Consider the following 20,401-nt stretch of genomic DNA (forward strand, 5'->3'; position numbering starts at 1 on the left):
GCTGGCAGGGAACTCAAACCTACTACTCAGGGATAAGCAGGAACTATGCCTGGTCCCCTTGATAAGGCAGTGGATATTGGGCTGGGAACCTTATCCACAAGAGCAGAGTGGGGAAGGAAACTTTTGGGTTAAGGCCATCGATGCCCTCTGGTTGCAGATGTCAAGACAGCACATAATTCTATGTCTTTATTTTAGGCCTCATATTACACACAGTTCAGAGAGCTTTTTCTCTGTTTTGTCAAAGATAAAGAGCTCTCCAGAGCTTTGCCTGTGCTCAGATCTCAAATTTAGTTGAAAGGAAAATCCTTATCATGCCCTCAAAGTATTTTAAGAGCATGGTGAGTTAAAACTTAACACTACAACAATTTTGGTTTATATTAGACCTAGCTCAATTACAAATTGGGATAACTCCGCTCCTACACTAAAGGCCTAGCGGGATAAGAATGTCCTTCTCTCAGGTAAATATTATTTACTATAGCCTTTATTCTTTTATGCATAATGCCTCATATAATAAAAAATTTTAAGACAAATGAAAAAATAAGAAAATGTAATTCATGGTCAAGAGAGAAACCCTAAAAAAATCCAGAAAGCACCAAGGTATTGGAAGTATAAGAGAGAGAATTTCAAATAAGTATGATAGAATGGGTATTGAAGGTGGGTAACATGTCTGAATAGAAAGGGAATTTCAGCAGAGATAAAAATTATTTTTTAAAAAGTTGAATGAAAATGCCAGAAATAAGACATAACAAAAATGAAGAAGTCATCTGGTAAGCTTAATAGCACACTGGAAATATCAAAGAAAATAAGCAGTTAACTTGAAGATAGGATAGAAGAAATTATCAAAACTGAAACACAAAACAGATGAATATGTGAACGAAATAAACAGTGTCTGAGATCTGTGGAACAATTTCATATGGTTTAGCACACCTATAAATGGAGGGATAAAGAAGAAAAGAGAGAGTAAATAGTACAAAAGATAATTTTTTAAAGATTTATAGGTAAGACTTTTCCAAAATTGATGAGACACAATTGATGAGTTGTTAGAAAAAAAAAAAACCACGCCATATCACATAAAGAGGAACATAATTATAGCTGACTTTTCATTAAGTCAAATAGATGACAGAGAGCAATAGAATTACACCTTTAAAGTGCTCAAAGGAAAAAAATAACTTGTCAACTTATAATTCTATATCTTGTAAAAATATCCTTCAAAAGTAAAGGGGAAATAAACACAACTTTAATAGGTGAAACTTGAAAGAATTTGATTTCAGAAGACCCACCCTATAAGATATAGTAAAGAAATCCTTCCAGCTAAAGAGAAACTATAGAAAAATGGAGCTAGATTGGCAAGAAGGAATGGAGAGCATCAGAAAAGTTTTATATAGGTAAACAAATTTGATATTATCTTTATTATTGATTAAGAAAGGTAGATAATTGATATTATCTTTAGTATAGATTCAAAAAAGATGCATATGTGAACAAAGTGAACAGTGTCTGAGATCCGTAGAACAATTTCATATGGTTCAACATACCTATAATTGGAGGAAATAAAGAAGAAAAAAGAGAGCATTATAATTTCAAATGTAATGTGAAATAATAATGAATTAAATTATTTTTTATTTGACTGTTGGGACAAAAATCACAGCAATAATGTATGGTGAGATTGATAGCATTTTGTAGTTAAAATTCAAGACAGAGGAACACAAACAGCCTGCAGGTGTGTAAATGAAATTACACAGATATAAGGAGATTCTGATGTTATAAGTGAAAAGTAAAATGTTATTTGAAAACATACTAGAATAAATTAAAATGCATATTTTAATTGTTAGAACAAAAATATAGCTCAAAAATCAGTATAGGATTACAATGGAACATTTAGAAAGTACTCACTTCATATAAAAAGGGAAAGAAAGGAGGAAAAGAGACTCAGTCAATCAAGAACACATAATACTGAATATAAATGCACCTAGTAGTGTTTCAAAATATGTGAAGCCAAAATCACTGTAAATGTGTGGATTTATTTCTGGGTTCCCTATTCTGTTTCATCAGTCTATGGGTCTGTTTTCATGCCAGCACCATCCTATTTTGGTTACTACAACTCTGTAGTATAATTTGAAGTTAGGTAATATGATTCCTCCAACTTTGTTCTTTTTGCTTAGAACTGCTTTGGCTATTCTGTATTTTTGGTGGTTTCATTTAAATTTTAGGATTTTTTTTTTCTATTTCTGGAAGAACGTCATTGGTATTTTGATAGGGATTGCATTAAATCTGTAGATGGCTTTTTGTAGCGTGAACATTTTAACAATATTGATCCTTTGAATCCATGAACATGAGATATCTTCCCATTTTTGTGTCGCCTTCAATTGCTTTCATCAATAATTTTTGACAAAAGCTCCAAAAACATACACATGTTTTCTTTAATTTGTGGGAGCTAAAACATTTGCTCTCATGGAGGTAGAGAGTAGAATTTTGGTTATCACAGGCTGGGAAGGATAGTGATGAGTTGGGCATAAAGAAAGGTTGGTTATTGGGTACAAAATACAATTAGATGGCAGAAATAAGATATAGGGTTCAGTAGCACAATAGGGTGACTATAGTTCACAATAGTTTATCGTATATTTCAAAATAACTAGAGAAGTGGATATGAAATGTTCATAACACAAAGAAATGATAAATGTTTCAGGTGATAGATATCCTAATTACCTTGATTTGATAATTAAACACTATATGCTTGTATCAAAATATCACATGTACCCCATAAATATGTACAACCATTATGTAGCCATAAAAATAAGAAATAGAAAAATAAAAATCATGAAGCCAAAATGGATAGAATTAAAGGGAGAAATGGATAAATCTATTATCATAGTCAGAGATATTAACATCCTTCCTTTAGTAGACAAATATTCACATAATCAGCAATGATATAGAAGATTTGAACAAAATTATTAACCGATTGGACCTAATTGATATTCATGGAACATCCAACAACTACAGAACACATACTTTTTAAATGTAAAGGGAACCATCATTGATACAGAATATGTTTTGGATCATGAACTATTTCTCAGTAAGTTTCAAAGCATAAAAATCATAAAGAGAATATTCTATAAACACAAAAGTGTTAAGTTACAAATAAATAAAAGTAAGCTGTTAAAAATCCCTAAATATTTTAAATGAAACAATATACTTCTAAATAATCCTCAGTCAAAGCAGCAATAACAGGGATGTTTTAAATATGTGTAACTGAATGATAATCAAAACATACCAAACTTTGTGCAATTTTGTCACTTGAAATGCCTATATTACAAAAGAAGAAAGGGGGCAGGCACAGTGTCTCATGCCTATAGTCCTAGCACTTTGGGAGGCTGAGGCAGGTGGATTGTCTGAGCTCAGGAGTTTGAGACCAGCGTGGGAAATGTGGCAAAACCTCGTCTCTACTAAAATACAAAAAAATAAAATAAAATAAGTAAAAAACAAAATAGCCAGGCATGGTGGCTAATAAAAAATAAAAATAAAAGGAAGAAGAAAGGGATGAAATTATTGAGGTATGCTTCCATTTTAAGTAATAGATAAAAAAGATCAAAATTATCCCAAAGTTAGTAGAAGGAAGAAATAGTGGAAATAATAGCAGAAATTAATGAAACAGAAAATGGGCAAAGAACAGAGAAGAATAATTTTCGAAGTTGATTTTTTGCAAAAATTAATATGATTAACTGACCTTTAGCAAGACTAATCAAGAAAAACAAGCAAGAAGAGATTATAAGTGTTAGAAAATAAAAGTAGAGACATTATAAAGAGCTTACACACATTGCAAGAATAGTAAGGACACATTATGAAGAATTTATGCCAATATATCTGGCAACTTAAACAAAATGAAAATATTCCTTTAAAAACTAAAACTGGTATAGAGAGACATTTAGAAAACTAAAAATCTCCATTCGTAATAAAACCTTTCCCACAAGTAAAGCTCCAGGTCCAAATGACTTCACTCGTAAATTATATTAAACATTTGAAGAAAAAACAATACAAATCTTCATGGATTCTTTTCAAAAACAGAAAAGGAGATACCACATCCCAACCTCATTTATAAGGCCATAAAAACCTAATACCAAATATTACAAAAAATATTTCAATAAAAACAAAACTTCAGACCAATATATTTCATTGACATAAAAAGAGAAGTATTAAACCAAATGATATCATTATGTAAAAGCTAATATATCATGATCCCACAGGAGTAATTCAAAGAAGTTAAGGTTCATTTACATTCAGAAGTCAGGCAATGTTATTCACCATATTACAATGAATGAAAGAAAGACAGAAAGACAGAGAGAGAAAGAGAGAGAGAGACAGAGACAGGAAAGAGAAGGAGAGAGAGGAAAAAAAGAAGGAAGGAGGGAAGGAAGGAAGGAAAGAACGTAGGAAGGAAGGAAGGAAGGAAGGAAGGAAGGAAGGAAGGAAGGAAGGAAGGAAGGGAAGGAAATGTATTATATACATCTAAATAGATAGTGTAAAAACATGTGACAAGACTAAACACTAGTTTATATTGAAATCTATCTGCATACTAGTAATAGAAGGCATCTACAAAAAATCTATAGCTAACATCTTTATTAATTATGAAACTTTGAATGCTTTTTCCCTAATATAAAAAGGAAAAACAAAATTATTTGCTCTCACAACTTCTGTTCACTATTGCATTGAAAATCATAGCTGATGCAATAAGGAATAAAAGAAGTTAGAAGTAAGATGACTGGAAAGGAAAATGTAAAGTGCTATACTATATATAAATGACTTGTCTGTGTACATAAAAATGTGATGTAATCCTCAAAGTTTCTAAAGCAGGGTGTGGTGGCACACTCCTGTAGTCCCAGCTACTTGGGAGGCTGAGGCTGGAGGATCACTTGAGCCCAGGAGTTCTAGGCTGCACTGTGCTCTGGTTGCACCTGTGAATAGCCAGGGCACGCCAGCTTCGGCAACATATCAAGACCCTGTCTCTATAAAAAGGGAAGAAAAGAAAAAGAAAAATAATTCAAAATTAGTGAATTTAGGCAAGTTCACATGATAAAAGATTAACATTCATATATTAATCGTAGTTCATATGATAGCCACAAGCAATGGGAATAGCAATTTATTAAAGTTCCGTTTATAATGGCATCCAAAACCCATCAAAATCTTGGAATAAACCAAATTTTGCAAGATTTTTGCAACGAAAACAACAAGATATTGCCAAAAATTTTTTGAAACACCTGAATAAGTGAATATGCCAAGTTCAAGGAATGGAAAACTTGATATTTAAAAGTCCATCCTCCTCAAGTTTATTTATACCTTCAATACAAAACTAATTAATCTTAGCAGATTTTTGTTGATTAAATTTATAAGCAATGCTAAAATTAATAAGGAAATACATTGGATCTAAAAACTCAAAAAATTAAAAAAAATTGGATAGTTAATACTACCTGATGTCAAGACTTAATCTACAATAAGCAAAATAGTATAATATTGGTGTAAAAATAGAAAAATAGAGCACTGGAACAAAATAGTCCAAAAATTAATCTATACCGATTTTGGACAAAGGAACCAAGTCCATTCAATGGTAAAATATCTTATTAAATAATTATGCTGGAACAAATACGTGAATTTAAAAAAATGAACCTTTACCTTGAATCCACTCCAAATCCAAACATTAATTTGAGATGGTTCAGAGACTTAAATATAAACATTAAAACCATACACCTTGTAGATGCAAGTATAAGGAAATGTCTTCATGGTCTTGGTATAGAGAAAGATTTATTTAATAGATACAGAAAACATGAACCATTTAAAAATAGTTGAAACATTGCATCTCCTCAAAATTTAAAACTTTAGCTCATCAAAGGACATAGTTGAAAACAAATTGGCAAGTCACATCTTGGAGGAAAATAATAGAAATTTAGATATTTGAACAAATTACTCCATCCAAAATATAAAATGAATTCATATAAATTAATGAAAAGACAAGCAATACAATTAATAAATTGTCAAAAGCTCTGAACAGACACATCACAAAGGAAGATACACAACTGGCTAACAGACATGTGAAAAGATGTCCCAGCATCTTTAGTGATCACAGCAAAACAAAGCAATTAAAACCTTACTGAGATACCATTTCACACCCATTAAGAGACCTAAAATTTTAAAACCCTCATAGCACCAAATGTTGGATGGGAGTGGAGTGAAGCAATCAGAACTCATTCATTTCAGGTAGAATAAAACGGTACCACCACTTTGCAGAATTGCGCAGCAATTATAAAGTTGAAAATTCATGTCATTCATGATTCAAGAATTTGCCTGAGATACTTACACAAGGAAAATAAAAAATATGTCCACAAAAAGACTTGTTCAAGAATATTCGTAACAGCCCAAATATAAGAGAATATCAAGAGAGGAAGATATAAACAAAGACTGGAATATTGCACTCATACAATGAAATAGTATTCTGCAATGAAAAGGAATGAACACTGATACATGCAATAACATGTATGAATGTCAAAAATCAATATGATTCCTGAGAGAGTTGAGATGAAGAATAATACTTATGTTACAGTTATATTTATATGAAGTTCAAGAGCAAGAAATACTAATTTACAATGATAGAAATCAGAAAGAAGTTTCCTTTGGGGATGGAAAGATTGATTGGAAAGGGACATGAAAAGCATTTCTGGGATGATGAAAATATTTTACATCTTGCTTTCGGTTGTAGATTCTGAGTAGATGCAATTGTCAAAACGCGTGAAACAGAACACTTAACAGCCGTACATTTTATTGTGTATATATTACAAATTAAGTTTTTAAAGTGAAAGAAAAGAACTTAATGAAAATGTAATAAAGAATGTTTGCCTCTTCCTATCATTGTATTCATCTTCCTTAAATCAAGTATGCAATCTTTTGCTTACCGAATACGATGCATATATATTCTTCTGGACAGCAGCAATTATCTACAGCACAGAGAGTCAACTTAAATTGAACTGATATTTATCAAAGATGTAATATGCCTAGGACATTAAATGGAGGAAAAAATGCAGAAGGGCATTAAGAAAACTTCACTGTTAAAAGTGTTAGACTAAAATTTAAGTTTTCTAAAACTAGGTCAGTAGTCTTTCCACACCTTACTCTGTCTGTCTTCATACATGTTCTCTTAAAATCACCTAAATGCAGATAAATTTAAAGCTTAGAAGATTTTTTCTAACTTTATTAAAGAATGAAAAAACGTTAAGTATTGTTCTTAAGTTTATATATATTTATATATTTACTGTTATTTAATATAATATTGATGAAAATGTTTCAATATCAGGAACATGGATTTATAAAGAGACAGCAACAAAAAAACTCATAGCAAGTAGTTGAATAGCAATCTAAATTCTCTTTTTTACATGACAAAACCTACTTAAGGTAGTAAAATTAAGAGACAACAATATCCTCCACTCCATATCATAGTAATTAAATTAAAGATGTATGGTCATTCTAGTGAATGTGATTGTGATAATCAACATCACCAAAATACTAAGGTAATCTTTCTCAGAGGGTAACTTAGCTTAAATTTAGAGAGATCCCCGCTGCTGACAAACTTTCATTAGTAATAAATTTAAGGCATTAGTAATAAATTTAAGGTATAACTAGATATTGGAAACAAGTGTTATTATCAAAGTGAAAATACAAAATAGCCCAGAAAGCACTTTACATTCATCTGAAATATTTTCAATAATAGTTAATGCATAAGTTATTATACTAGACTCTTTTATTAGTTGTATCATTACTCTTTAGCTCTCAAAGGCTAAACTGTAAGTTTAAAGTAGTGCAACCAAAATGGATTCAGTACACAACTTTCAACAATATATTAATGAATTGAAGCAGGTGTACAGCACTTAATTGTGTAAAAATAAGAATCAATACTAGATGAACCAATACTAGAGTTGCAGTAACAGTACTGACTAGAAAAGACATCTTCCATCCACCATGGGCACCTTTGACAAACACAAAACAGCTTTAATGAATATTAAATAATATTCTTTAATTAATATCAATAATATTCTTCTATCAGTCCTTCATTTACAAGAAAGTGAAAAGGCATATAATTCATTTATACACACATTAGAATTCATACAAAATGAGAACATCTGCTTTTACAGTTAGAAAAAATCATTTTTAACAAAACAAGTACATACAACATTCATTCTCAACTTGTGGAGACTGTATGTCATGACTAGAAAACGGCCACACTTTGTTCGAGTCCTTTAACACCTCAGAACAAGCAGGTCCTAAATTTAAGAATTGTGCTACAAATGTATTTGCTTAAAATTTACAAATGTGGTTTGAGTTTTGAAGTATGTATGTGCCAGATTGGAATTTAAACTTAACTAGATGCTAGCATATGCCCCAATAAAATTAAGAAGTTGCCTCCACCGGCAGTTAATTTGTTGCTTAGCTTACTGTATACAAGCTGTGTTATCATTCGTTAAATTAAAGAAATTAGTCACTGAAAAAGTTCCAGTGAATACAAGCAAAAGATTTCTACAGATTTGCATTAAGGGAGCAAACAAATGCCGCAAACAAATGCCTTACCCTTAATTTATCAGTGCTTCTGCTCCCAAATCCCAGTAGTTACTACATTTATCTACTTTATGAAAGCACATAGTTTTTCTCATATTTTTATGGACTTCTTCCCTCTCAACCCTTTAACATTTCTTTTAGAATTACATGCAGCGCAATATAGAAAGAAATATCAGGATCGAGCCTAAGACTGTTTTTTAACATCCCTGCTGTCAGGTACTGCTGGTGTGGTCTTAGACATATCGGTTGATGTTGCCAAGCTTCAGTTCTGTCCTCTGTATTCTTCTTCCCATGATTACATGGGTCACACTGCCTAGGACTGTTCCATTCGATGTAAAGCCATATGTCGGTAAAAAGGAGAGATGCTATATCAAGAAACCAAACCTATGCTTTATCAATTCTTAAATGTCCATTATGTTTTCTCTCCTCTTGTCAAGGTACTGGACTCACCTATCCTTGAATTTCTTTGATCTTCAAGGCAACGTTATTCTTACTCTAAAGCACCACAGAGCCTTCTATGTGACTCACCTTTTCTATAAATTCTTGCTGGACAGCTTACAGATTTTCTGAATTTTCTTATGCCAAGAGAAGGGCAGATTAATGCTGATTTCCTTCTTTAGGTTATTATAGTGGGTAATCGTTAACTCTGTGCACTGATTTTGTGCTAAGCACTGTATTAAGTGGCATATAAACTATAATATCTTTTTTTAATTTCTCTAAAACTCCTGTGACATAGTGACTCAGAATCCCCATTTTAACAAGCAGTTAAGTAACTGCCCAAGATATGGCAGCTGAGAGGGGACAGAACTGCCATTTAAACCCAGATCCTTTTGCTTAAGGGCTTAAACTCAACCTTCTTCCCCAACTTAACTGATTTCATGTTTTAATTTAGATTCTTTGTGTTGACACAAAGAAGTCAATTTCTGCTACATTAGAAAACATGTAAACAGCTAAACCAGAGTTTGGTTTCAAAAGAGAAGCAGGCAGTTATATTTGTAAGTTCACCAACTGTCCTCCTCCAGGGTTTCTATACCCAGAGCAATCAGAATATCTGTAAAATTAAAAGCAGCATCATACCATGTCCAAAAGATTAACAGTTCTACAGTACAAAGTTTGTTGATTTAGTAGTGGATTCAGCCTGTCAATCAAAATGCCATAAACAATAACATGATAACAGTTTTCAACATAAATGCTTTTCTTCAGGTTATTTTCACATGTCTCACTGAATTCTGCCAGAACATTTTCTCTGCACACTCTTCCTGAATTCTAAGTGCCCATTATAAAGGAAAATTAATGCTTTTTTTAAAAGAGAATGTATGTTACACAAAGAGCTCAACTATTAATACTTGAAATAGACCTGTAATCTTAGTTGAAGCAACAATAACAAAGTTCTATCTTACAAAAATAAGCAAATGTTAATTTAAAAAATTATTGGTAGCTCTTACCTTAATATTCTTTGCCCGTGGTTATAACCAAATGCTAACATCAACAGAAGCAGAAACCTCTTGGCTTCTCTGTAGGCTGTCTCCAAATATTCACTTATTTTCAGAAGCAGAGAAAGGCAAGTTTAAAGAGGGCGGGGAGAAAACCACCCTTACAATGGCCCTGCCATTATTCTTTCAGTGAATGCCTAGCAACAGAAGTCCCGGGACCTAGAAACTAAGATGCCTGAGGGCACTGACCCCCAGCCTGCCCCACGTCCTTTCAGTGTAGCTAGGATCCTGGAGCTCTTACTAAAAAGTGTTATACAACCTGAAGGTTTAGCAGCCACCATGATTAAAGTGTTCAGAATAATGTTACAGCTAAGATAATTTTCTCAAAAATATTGATGGTATTGTATCTTCTTAATTAACAATACTTCAGCCAGTACTGGAAATAGGCCTAATAGATAAATCTTGTGTATTAAGATTTAAATGTTTAATTCCACCCAGTTTACAAACAAGACAAAAAAATCATGGAAGCTGGAGTAATCTCCTGCTCTAGCTTTTTTATTACAAGATTATTACAACCCTGGATTACATTCCTGAGAGCATTTCGTAGTCACCCACAACTCACTGATAAAATCTCCAAGACTTAGCTATTTTATAATTTTTTACACAGCTTCTTTAAGTGGGTGGAAAATGAGTTACCAGAGTCTGTATCATAAGAAAACTTCAGTCGGCTCTAGTGAAGTGAATCTCTTATACTTAGAGTGCTTCTCTATTGCAACATTTGTCCTATTTCTTCCGTTGAGTAACCAGACCTTCCTCTCCAAATTGGTGGTGGGGAGGCACTTGTGCTTTTGTTCATCTTTTTAATACCAAAGGTCCAATCTTGTGCATGATAGGTGATTGATAAATGTCTTGAATTGAAATGACTTCCTATTTGCTTTTGTAGCTCAAAGTAGTGGAAGCTGTGACGTAAGTTTGAGTTCTTCCTCACATGTATTTTGCTCTCCTATGGATTTTTCACTTGGATCAGCTAAGAACCCTGACTAAGCACATTGTTCATTGTTGACAAACAGTCTCCAGGCTGTTCATTGCTGAAAAAGTTTCTAGACTGCACATTCAGATCCCTGTGCTTGAACCCTTTAGAAAGGTGGAAGTGCCATTGTACCTAAAGTTCAGCGAGTTTTAAAATATTATGCTTTTGAGAGAGAAGACAGAGTCTATACAGAGGAAAGAAAAACTAGAACATGGTGTTCTTTTTTAAAGTGAAGTAGGCATTCCACTAGTTGTTTTGCTTTTATAAAATGAGTAGAACCATAACATACTATCGTAAATCTCTGTCATAAAATAATACAAATTCTATCATAGAATTCTATGCAAACATGACTTACCAAATTCATGAACAGCACTGAGTTCAGCTCTCCTCTATGTGGCCCTATCCTATCCTATTTAGAGTCAGGGTACATAACTTCTTAAATGCTTTATAAATGCATTATCCCATCGCAAGTAGACTAAATTAATAATGAGTTATAAATAAAAATATTTTTGCTTTGACACTAATATTTGATTAAACATTACATTTTAAAATAAATTATGCTTGGGTGAATATATTTTCCCATAATTTAAATGGGAGATATTTATAATAGTAATTATCCAGCAAAATAAAAATATAAAACTATATTTTATATTTTTAATATATTTTATTAATACATTTATATTTTTATTAATGTTGAAAAACACAAGTCTGTGAATTCAACAGAGAGTACTGTGTGGGCATGAGGCACAGTACCAACCATGACAAAATTGAGCTCACCTGTGCAAATTATTAGAGTAAAATTCATATCTTTACTCAAATATTACAAAAAATATGAAAACAACAACGCACAATTTAGTATACAGTATATTATATGTAATATAATATCTATGTAGAATTAAATATGTAGCATATATAATATATAAACATATATACATAATATACACCTATAGCATATAGAATACATACATAATTTAGTGTATGTGTAGTATGGATGCACATATATAAATGTGCACACATACTAACACACACCAATAAAATATAGAAAGAAATAAGCATTTTAAAGAACAAAAAATAAAGAGCTATGGAAGTTTTCAGAAGTTACTTTTCATTCATTCATTTTTACAAATGAGTGTGTGTGTGTGTGTGTGCATGCACGTTTCCCTCAAAGTCGCCCAGGCTGGAGTGCAGTGCCTCAATCTTGGCTCACTGCAGCTTCTGCCTCCGGGGTTCAAGCAATTCTTCTTCCTCAGCCTCCCAAGTAGCTGGGATTACAGGTGCCCGACACCATGCCTGGCTAATTTTTTGTATTTTTAGTAGAGGGGGGTTTTGCCATGTTGTCCAAGCTGGTCTTGAACTCCTGACTGCACGTGATCTGCCCACCTCAGCCTCCCAAAGTGCTGGGATTACAGGTGTGAGTCATCATACCTGGCTTTTGTTCTGAAACTTTTAAAATCCCTTAGTATTACTTTTTATTCCGCAGCCAGGGGTACTTTATGGAAAATGTTAATCAGAGCATGTATACTCCTGTGTTTGTTAAAGCTTTATCTTCTCTTTATGCCTAAAACATCGCTCAGATTCTCAGGCACAAAGTGGTCTTCTTACCACGACAATTGCATCTTCACACCCACTGTTTCCTTTGCCTACTATGTCCCAGCCACACCGGCATTCTTCAGTTCTCAAACTTGCCACTTAGTAATAGAACATTTTCTGCTCCCTGCCTAGAAATCTATCTTGCCTTCTCCCCATGGCTATTTCCTTTTCGTGGTTAATTCTCAGCTTATATAACTCCCTCTTCCCTATATGTATCTCCTTAAAAACAATATATTTCACCATTAGTCATTCATTTACTGTTCATTGCCTTCCTACCACATATCACAATTAGTTGTTCCTTTACTTATTACTTGTTTTCATTCTCCCCACTTGAATCACTAAATTCCATAGTGGCAAAGGAACACATCTATCATGTTCATTTGTTTGATCGTATAGCCTAGTATGATATCTTACATACAGTAGGTGCTTAAAAAATATTTAAGTGAGTGGTGAAAAGCAACCTTGAACTCCCATTGCTATTTATTTGTATTGTGCTATAAGCACTTCATTCTGTCTACCTTGTATTAGAGTGATTTGGAATGTAACTGGCATGTAAGGTCCTCCACGAGTCCAGTGCATATGTTTTGATTTTCTTCTTTGTCTCCTATAGCACTGGTGACAGATATTGCTAGCTATCTGCTGTAGTAGATGATGTGAATCACTGTACATGCAACTCCCAGTGTCACACTCTATGATACTCTATAATTCCGCTGGTATATAGACAGACGTACTAATACATTTGAACTTGGAATTGAACATTATGAAACTTTTGTTTAGGACACTGAGTTTTTTGGTAGATAGAGTAGGGGTCTGTGTCTTTGTCAGTAGCAGTACTGGCAAAGTATCTGATATCCAAGTTCATCTAACTTTACAATCTTCATTTGCCTCATCTGTCAGTAATACCTGCTTCACAGGATTATTATGAAATGTAAATAAAATAACCTAGAATTTAGCAAAAGACTTTCCATGTAGAAAATATTTAATAAATGTTAGATAAAAATATTATCAGTAATGTCTATTTTCTCTTTATCTCCGTATATTACCAAGCAAAGGCTCTAGCTTAGGAGAGAGAATTAAAGCATCTATTTGAGAAACATGTTTGAGTGGATATAATGTCTTATTTTTGTATATAAGACAAAAGTGAGTTGAAAATAAAGGTTTTATTTATGAAAAAAATCCATAGAATAGCTTTACTAAAAAGAATTCAGGGATACTTTTGCCATACTGAACCACTGGCAAGAAAAAATATAAAACATAAAAAAGGTATTAAAAAATCTTATAATTAACATTTATCCATGAGAGTGGAAAAATATTCAATATTTTACATTTATATGTAAATTTTACACACACACACACACACATATATATATATGCTGCAAAGGTGAAAAAACAATTCTGGATATTGGAAATTAATTTGATAATCCAACACCAGTCAGGTATCTGTCTTTATGATGAAAACTATATGGTGACTTGAATATCTGATTTTTCAAATATCAACTCCCAAAAATATCTCTCAAACTTGAATATGACAGATAAATTCACCATCAGTCAGCATATGGTTGTTGGAATAGAAGGATAGGATGATTCATTAAAGTTGAGTCTCTTTTGTTCAGTTTGGGTTTGGAGATGTGCATTGGAAAATGACACAAAACCATATTTTTCTGGGATTTGATGAATGGCATGATCAGCACCAAATCATTTTCTACACACCTTACATCAAGTGGTTTGCTATTGAAGAGTGTTTAATAAAGGAAAACCAAAGTCAATACATACATGAAAAGAAAGAGATGCTATCATTAATTTTGAACTAAGAAAGGAGAACAATTTTTATTTTTATGAAAACCTTATTTAATCTTTAGGGAAACACATAAAGAAAATATTTAAGGCTTTGTAAAAACCCTGACAGATGTTATTACTGAATGTTCATGTGGCCTGAATCAAATGCTGCTTTTTAAATGTGTTGAAATAATATTGGAACTAAGACCTGACATTACTAATTGCAATATGTTGAACAAATGCTTATTTGAAAGAATACTGAGTCTCCACTTACTCCTGCTGGGACCATTTTCACTTTCTGTGCTCTGTCATCATCGCCTGGGCTGCTTTTGCTGTTTTCCTTTCTCTAGCTGTTTCATATAATATTTAAGTGCATCTAAGCTGCACGTGTGTGAGCTAAGTCCTCTATGATTAAAAAAAAAATAGCCGGCATGTGATTTAGCAACAGTATAACAAATTAGTTGTATTAATAATAATAATAAAAACCAGACAAATGCATTATTTGGGTTGTGCACCTTTATTTGAAGTCATATATAGTGTCAATTTTAGAATATTTATAATTATAATTAACTGCTTGATTATCTCCTTAATTTAATATTCAAGAAAGATTAAAATATTTTTAAAATAGCATACACTTAAGGCAATAGTACAAATACAGTGAAATTGTCATTTCACTTTAAGAAATGCCATCAAATTTGGGTGTTGATTCAAACAAATCAATTGCAAAAAGACATTTTGAGAAAATCAGCAAAATTTGGTTATGGGCTGGGTATTAGTTAAATAGGAATAATTTGATTTAGTTCCATGTGATAATTTTATAGTTATATAAGAATATGGCTATACATTTAGAGATGCATGCTGAAGAACAGGAATGCAGTGATATAGAATTGCTTTAAAATACTTCAGCAAAAGGAAAAAAGATTCAAAAACACAATTTTGTCAAAATTGTGATACTTTCATTTGGGTATTGGGTATGTGGGAATTTATTATTTTCTTTTTTTCTAATTTTTTTAAATGGAGAACTGAGTAAATCGGCAAAATCAATGAAAAATTGATTGCTTGGAAATGCATAAAAAATAAATATGCCAGTAGTTCTGAAAATGCCATCCATTAGGCTTCCTCACTATGGCCCAGCCACACTGGCTGCTTTGGAGGCTCTTTCCTAAGGACCCTTGCAGAGGTCGTTTATTCTCTTAGAAACACTCTTGCCCAGGTATTCACAGGGCTTATCCAGAGGGCTTGCTCCCTCATTCCTTCAAGTCTTTCTTTAACTGTTACCTCATTGAGCTTTTCCCTGATTATTTTATTTAAACAGTAATACCCACCATCCTCCCCTAATATTCTGTATATATTTCCCTGCTTTATTTTTCTGATAGTGTTTATTATTGCCCAATACGCTATGCAATTTACTTTTTTTTTTTTTTTTTTGAGACAAAGTCTGGCTGTGTTGCCCAGGCTGGAGTGCAGTGATGCCATCTTGGCTCACTGCAAACTCTGGCTCCCAGGCTTAAGTCATACACTCACCTCAGCCTCCCTAGTAGATGGGACTACAGGTGTGCACCACCATGCCTGGCTAATTTCAGGCTGGTCTCGAACTCATGAGCTCAAGTGATCTGCCTGCTTCGGCTTCCCAAAGTGCTGGGATTACAGGCATGAACCACTGCGCCCAGCCACAATTTACTTTTAATTGTGTATATTATTTGCCCCCCTCCTCAGTAGAATGTAAACTCTATTAAGGCAGAATTTTGCTTCTGCTCTAGTAACAGCAATATTTCTAGTACTTGCTGAATAAACTAATAGGACAGATTCTGAAAGATGAGACCGGAGCTGTATTTCTGCCTGTGGTTACTAGGCAAAAGTTTAAAGAATGAAAAAAGATATTGAAGAAAGAAAGGCAACATTGCAAATGTGGCTCACAGCCCATATAGGCCAAAAAGTGCAGCAATATTCCCTTGTTCAAAAATATCTCAGGGAACTTTTCACACTCTAAAATTTCATTTAGATTAAAAAGTTTTGCTTTAAAATAAGCCCTTTGGAAAATTAAACTTTTATTTTCTTATACTTCACGATGAAAGTTTAGATTGTTGATTCTGTGACGATCAAGAAATGATGAATGTTTTAATGGGAATATGATGAAAGATGAGACCATGTTGGAATATACCAGGTGAGGTGGTGAACTTTAGAGGAATAAGCGCTAGGAGATGGATAGAAAGGATAAAGTAGCAGTGAGGTTCTGAAGTATGTATAGTGTTAATGTTTAAATCAGTTATAATTTTATAACAAAACTCTATGGTTAAGAAATTAATTCCTTAAAGATATATCTAAAACCTGAAATCAGAATTCTTATTCTGTTTTAAAAATGTATAAATGTGTGATCTTGCATTTTATAGACCTAAACTCTGACTGAAATAGCCATATTTTTTAATGTGTCTTACTGTTTTCTGAAATTGTTCACCTAAATGTATGCTTGGGTTTTCTTACACCTAGATGCTGAGACAAGATTTTCATCACCTGTAATTTTGCTTCATCTATTTAGGCACCTCTTTCAATAAATATCAAACAGAGACAAAGTTCCTTAGTAAGAGATGTTCAATAGAAAAGGGATATAGAAGGGAAGGAGAAGAAGCAACAAGATAAAAAAATATTAAATGAAGATAACTACTCAAAAAGCTCTCTTATTTTGGTTTTCTAAACTGCGTTTTGACTAGTTAGCATGTGTTTGGGGTAAATTACTGAGCCTATGTTTTGTTAGGTATAAACTGAAGGGGCTCCACTAATGATCCCTAACGTCAATGATATCTTAAAAAATTTTAACAACCAGTCCTAGGTGACGGATAGCCAGAGAGAGGGAAGGCCTGATGTGTATTACTTACCAGTTCTGATCAATTTCTGTTGTATAAATATTCCCTCTGTGGCTACTTTGGTGGGATAATTAAGCTACCAACATGATCCTATGAAATAAGATTTATAATTTAATTCCATTGTGTTCAGAGAACATGCATTGTATGAGTTGAATTTAAAAGTATTTTTTGAGACTTGCTTTTTGGTGCAGGATATGGTCTATCTTGTAAGATGTCCAATATACATTTGAAAATAGTGTTTATTCTGCTGACATGAGGTGTAGTGTTTTAAAAATATCAATTAGATCAAGTTGATTGATAGTGTTATTTAAGTCTTTTATAACCTTACTGAATTCCTGTCAACTTATTTCATAAATAGTTAAAGTATGTTGAAATCTGTAACTATAATCATAAATTTGTCTACTACTCCTTGTAGTTCTGTTAGTATTGGATTCTTGTATTTTCATGTTATTAGATACCTGGAATAGGCAGAATTCTAAGGTTTTCCCCAAGATCTTGCTCCCTGATGTATATGCCCTGTATAATCCTTGGAGATTATTCTCAGTGAACCTGGCCTAATCAGGTTAGTCCTTAAAAGAGACAAAGGTTCTGGTGAAAGACATTCAAATTATTAGAGGAATTCCATGTGAGAAGGATTCCTTGTACCTGACTTTGAAAATGGAGGGGACCATGTGGCAAAATACAGTTGAGCTCTAGGAGCTGAGTGGCCTTCAGCTGAAAACCAGTGAAGGGATGGAGACCTCAGTTCTACAACTGCAAGAAATTGAATTCCGTCACAACATGTGGGCTTGGAAGAGACTCCTAACATCCAGAATAGAATACAGTCTAGCTGCCACATTGATTTTACCTTTTGAAACTGAATAGAGAATGTTATGTTCAGGATTCTGAGCCACAGAACTGTGAGCTGATAAATGGGTGTTTTTTTTTTAAGATATTAAACTTCTAGTAATTTGTTATGCAACAACACAAAACTAATACAGTGCATAAACATTTTAGATTATTATGTCGTCTTCATTAATTGAATACTTTATCATTATGAAATCATCTTCTGTATCACTGGTAATATTCTTTGATACGAAATCTGCATCGTCTTATAATTAATATGTCCATTCCACCTTTCTATGATAAATGTTAGCATAGAATATCTTATTCTATCTCTTTACTTGTAACCTAATTATGTTTTTATATTTAAATTGGATTTACCATAGACAGCACATAGTTGTGTTTTGCTGTTTTATCTAACCCGATATGGTGTGCTTTTTAATTGCAGATTTTAGACTTTTACATTTAGTGTGATTGTTACATGTTGAATTTAAGCCTCCTGTCTTATTGTCTTATATTTGTCTTAACTGTTCTTTGCCTCTCCTCTTTTTTTCTTTTCCTACCTTCTTTTGAATTAATAGAGTATATATTATGATACTACTTATGATTCTCCTTTGTCGACTTATTAGCTATCGCTCTTTATAGGTTCATTTTAGTTTCTGTAGGATTTATAGTGTCCATCTTTAACTTATTACTGCTTACCTTCAAGTAATATTATACTACTTGTAAAGTATAAGAACCTTACAAAAGCATACTTCCTTTTCTACTCTTCCAGAATTTGTGTTATTGTTGTCATACATTTTCCTTCTATATATATTACAAACAACACAATACATTATGATTATGTTTGCATTAAACAATTATGTTTTTAAAAGATTGAAATGAGAAGAAAAAAGCCTGTATATGTATGCATATAGTTACTGTTTCTAGTTTTCTATATTTCTTTGTATAAATTCATATTTTTATCCAATATTTTCCTTTTGCTTGAAGAACTTTCTTTAGTATCTCTTATGACATAGGTCTACTAGTGATAAATTCTTTCAGTTTTCATATGTCTGAAAGTCTAATTTCACTATCATTTTTGAAAGATACTTTGGTTGTGTAAAGAATACTGTATTAGTTTATTCTCACACTGCTAATAAAGACATACCCAAGACTGGATAATTTATAAATGAAAGAAGTTTAATTGACTCGAAGTTCAGAATGACTGGGGAAGCCTGAGGAAACTTACAATCATAGCGGAAGGAGAAGCAAACACGTCCTTCTTCACATGGTGGCAGCAAGGAGAAGCACAGTGCAAAGGTGGGGAAAATGCCTTATAAAACCATTAGATCTCATGAGAACAAACTCTCTATCACAAGAACAACATGGAAGTAACTGCCCCCCACGATTCAATTACCTCCCGCCAGGTCCCTCCCACAACGTGTAGGGGATTATGGGAATTTTTTTTTTTTCTTTTTTTTTTTTTTTGAGACGGAGTCTCGCTGTGTCGCCCAGGCTGGAGTACAGTGGCCGGATCTCAACTCACCGCAAGCCCCACCTCCCGGGTTTACGCCATTCTCCTGCCTCAGCCTCCCGAGTAGCTGGGACTACAGGCGCCCGCCACCTCGCCCGGCTAGTTTTTTGTATTTTTTAGTAGAGACGGGGTTTCACCGTGTTAGCCAGGATGGTCTCGATCTCCTGACCTCGTGATCCGCCCGTCTCGGCCTCCCAAAGTGCTGGGATTACAGGCTTGAGCCACCGCGCCCGGCCGGATTATGGGAATTATAGTTCAAGATGAGATTTGGGTAGGGACACAGCCAAACCCTATCAAATACCAAATTAATAGTTTTTTTGAAAAAAATTTGATTTAAGTACTATGAAGATTGCTCCAAAGTCTTCTAAGGGTTTTCATTTTTTGTAACCCCTCCTCACCAACAACGTCTGCTGACATTTTTTGCTCCTCTGTACAGAATGTACCTTTTTTATTGGCTGCCTTTAAGAGATTTTCTTTATCACTAGTTTCAAATGGTTTGATAGTGATGTCCACTGGTGTGCTTTTTGTGTTGTCTTCTATTTGTGGTTCCTGAATCTTTGTGTTTAAAGTTTTCATTAAATCTGGAAAACAAATTACCATTATTTCTTCAAATATATTTTTCTTCCTCCACCTGTAAGAATTTCAATTACATGTATATTCAGTTATCCTACAGTTCATTGATGTTTTGTTAATTTTTTTCAATTGCTTTTCACTCTGTGTTTCATTATGGATAATTATGGATAATTTATATTACAATTTTCAAGTTGACTAACATTGCAAATTT

The sequence above is a fragment of the Macaca nemestrina genome, chromosome 3 (genome assembly GCF_043159975.1).
Source record: "Macaca nemestrina isolate mMacNem1 chromosome 3, mMacNem.hap1, whole genome shotgun sequence".
Classification (NCBI taxonomy): Eukaryota; Metazoa; Chordata; class Mammalia; order Primates; family Cercopithecidae; genus Macaca; species Macaca nemestrina.